The sequence below is a fragment of the Dendrobium catenatum genome, unplaced genomic scaffold, assembly GCF_001605985.2.
Source record: "Dendrobium catenatum unplaced genomic scaffold, ASM160598v2 fragScaff_scaffold_21, whole genome shotgun sequence".
NCBI lineage: Eukaryota > Viridiplantae > Streptophyta > Magnoliopsida > Asparagales > Orchidaceae > Dendrobium > Dendrobium catenatum.
The window spans coordinates 76,645-80,081 of record NW_021318483.1 but is presented as its reverse complement, the minus strand read 5'-3'; positions in this window follow the sequence as shown (position 1 = coordinate 80,081).

Here is a 3,437-nt window from a genome sequence, read left to right as displayed (position 1 = left end):
AGGATTTGCACAAGGCTCCTGGGATGAAACTTTTATTTTATCCAGTGAACATACCCAGAGGAAGGTTCGGTTTTAGGCAAAAAAGCGTCTGTACCGAGTTTTTTCAAAAAACTCGGTACATGCGCGAAAAACTCGGTACACGCATTTTTTTGCCTAAAATCGAACCTTCCTCTGCATACGTTCACTGGATAGAATAAAAGTTCCCTGGGATGGGTAGTGATAGGTAATGATTTTAATCCCCTTTTTTATTTCTTTTTTTTTTTTTTTTGGCTGCTTGAGTTTTGGTCAACACTTTAAAATTTCCTTATTAAACTTACTCTAATTAAGAAAGTATCATCTTCTCTTTGCTTTGTACTAAATTCAGGAAAATAAGTTAACTCCCCCATTTTCCTCATCTTAAATTTTATAATTGTGATTTTTTAAAAATTACTACAAAGATGTTTATTTGCTTATCCAAATAATATGTCATTTGCATATATTTAAACAATGAGTAAATCATCTCTTATTTTCTTAAGGAATAGGGTGGTATCTGCACTACCCTAAACAAACGATCTATCTATGAGAATTATATTAGGCCATTGATACCATACCCTAGGTGTTCACTTCAACCAATATAAAGCCATTTTCAGTTTGTACACATGGATGGGAAATGATGAATTTTAAATTCAGGAGGTTATTCTACATAGACATCTTCCTTAATAATCTCATTTTGAAAGACAATTTTTACATCCATCTAATATAACTTGAAGCATTTAAAGCATAAAAAAGCTAACAATATTCTAATGGCCTCTAATTTAGCTACAGAGGCAAAGGCCTCAAAATTAATACCTTAAATTTGATTATACTCGTTAGAAACTAACCTAACCTTAATCCTGACCACTTATCCATAATCATTCAACTTATTTTTAAATACCCACTTGGTTCCTATTACATTATGGTCCTTAGGTCTACTAACTAACTCCAAAATATCATTCATAACAAATTGGTTTAACTCTTCATGCATAGCTAGTTCATCAATTAAGATTTGATTAATATTTGTGGGTTCTACCATAGAGATGGATGCAAAATAACTAACCTCTTTTTTAAGTCCATACCTAGTTCTAACTCCTACTGAAGGATCTCCTAGGATGAGTTCCCTAATGTTACTAGATGATGCTGCAATCAAGAATCTCTAGCTTGTGATTTTGATTATAACAAACATTATTAATTAAAATTTTATTTTTCTAGCATATATATTAGATATTATTTTTCTATGTGTACTAACATTTCAAGTACATTATATGCCCCTCAAGATTGATCAAGGTTCAAGTTTGGGTAGCATAGGATGTCTTTCCAAAGAGTGTATTTTTCATTTTTCTTTATTTTATATTTCTTAAGTCTGGCCATGTAAGAACATATACTAAATTGGCAACCGTGCACACACACAAGGGAGTGAGAAAAGCAAGCTAAGATTTCTTGAACAAATCATACCATACAATTACGATCGTATTATATGATCAGTTATACAAATGAAAAACTTAATTCAATTATCATACATTGTTTAATATTCCTAAGGCATAAAAAGTAGCAACATCTAATGTCCCTCTACCATTAAATGCCCATTATAAGCCTCCTTAATCATCTAACATCATCTCCTATAAAGAGATGAATGAGTCAAATTGTTTGACATCATCTAACCTTTAATATTCATCATCGATCATCACCCAACAAATACAAAAAAAAAAAGTTCAATACTTGCCACCCACAAAAAAATGTAAGTCTTCACAATTAACCAATCTCTAAATTTACTAAAATTTTGATTATTACACAAATGTTTATCTTTGATGTAACATAATATTGACAGTAACATCAAAAATTTGATAACATTAGGTAATCAACTTGAACACTCTTCTTTCATTTCACAGATAATATCTAGAGAACCACCAAACTATTTATTTGTCCCCTAATAACCTAGACATCTTAAAAAGGGCAAATTTTAAAAGGATCAAGTTTAAAAAAAGAATTAAGTGGAGCATAATATAATTTTAATTTAAAAAGAAGCAAAAACGCACTGCAAAATCACGTTTTGTTAGAAAACGCAAAAAAAAAAGGTGTTCTAAGAGAACGTGAACAGTAATTGCGTTTTCTATTAAAACTCAATTTTTTAATATTTTAAATTCCATCTGAAAATTTTAAGCTTTTTTTTCAGGTTTTTATAGGATGGAAATAGAGAGAGCGAGAGAAAAGGTAGAGAGAGATGGATGGAGAAGGAGAGAGAGTGAGGCACAAATGGAGAGAGAGAAACAGAGAATGAAAATTTATTTAAATTTAAATTTTTAAATTTTTTTTTTGGGACATTTAGGCCATTAAAAGGCAAACTCACACACATAGACTTGAACCTTGGACCTCTTAGTTGGAAGCCTAAGCTCTCAACCAATAGGCCAAAGAGAGTTGTGTAATTTTAAAATTTTTATTAACATTCTGGATGAACCCTATTTTAAAAAATAATTTTATTTAAATATTTAAAAAATTTATTTAAACATATTAAAAAACTTTAGCGATTAAAATAGGATTTAGGGTTAAGTAGGAATGTAATTTAAAATATTTCTATATATTATTTTAAAATAGGGTTCAACCGGAATATTAATAAAAATTTTAAAATTTAAATTTAAATATTTTTTCATTCTCTTTTCTCTCTCTTCATTTGTGCCCCTCTCTTTCCTTCGTCCATCTCTCTCTACTTTTTCTCTCCCTCTCTATCTTTCCATCCTCTTAAAAGCTGGTAAAAAAGAGCTTAAAAATTTTAGATGGAATTTAATATATTAAAAAATTGAGTTTTAACAGAAAACGCAATTACTGTTCACATTTTCGATTAAAACGCAATTTTTTTTTTTGTGTTTTCTAACCAAACGTGATTTTGCAGTACATTTTTGCTCCTTTTTAAATTAAAATTATATTATACTCCTCTTAATTCTTTTTTTAAACCTGATCCTTTTAAAAATTTGCCCTCTCAAAAATCAACTTTCTACCACTATATCTATATGAAATATATTCCACAATTCATGTCTAACATATTTTATGAATATTTTCTCCCACTACCAGGAAATGAATCATTTGAAATATTAAACTCAGTCGAATTTCAACCAATCTAAGCCACTTGACGCTTTACCTTCTGAATTGATTTTTTTAATCATTATTTTGAACTTACATGTATATTCTCCAAAGTTTTGCTCAATGCTAAAATTTTCATGTACCTTTATAAATATCCTATCCCGTAGTAAGTATTAAGATTTTTCAAATGGATACAGGTCTAATTTTTTTTTCTTCATAGAATTTTCATGACCCTGTTCTTTTTTAATTAATTACTTGCACATGTGAACCCAAAAAAAAAAATGGAACAGGCCAAGATCAACCTTAAATCTTTCAGCCCCATTTATCGCACGTAACAATCACTCACA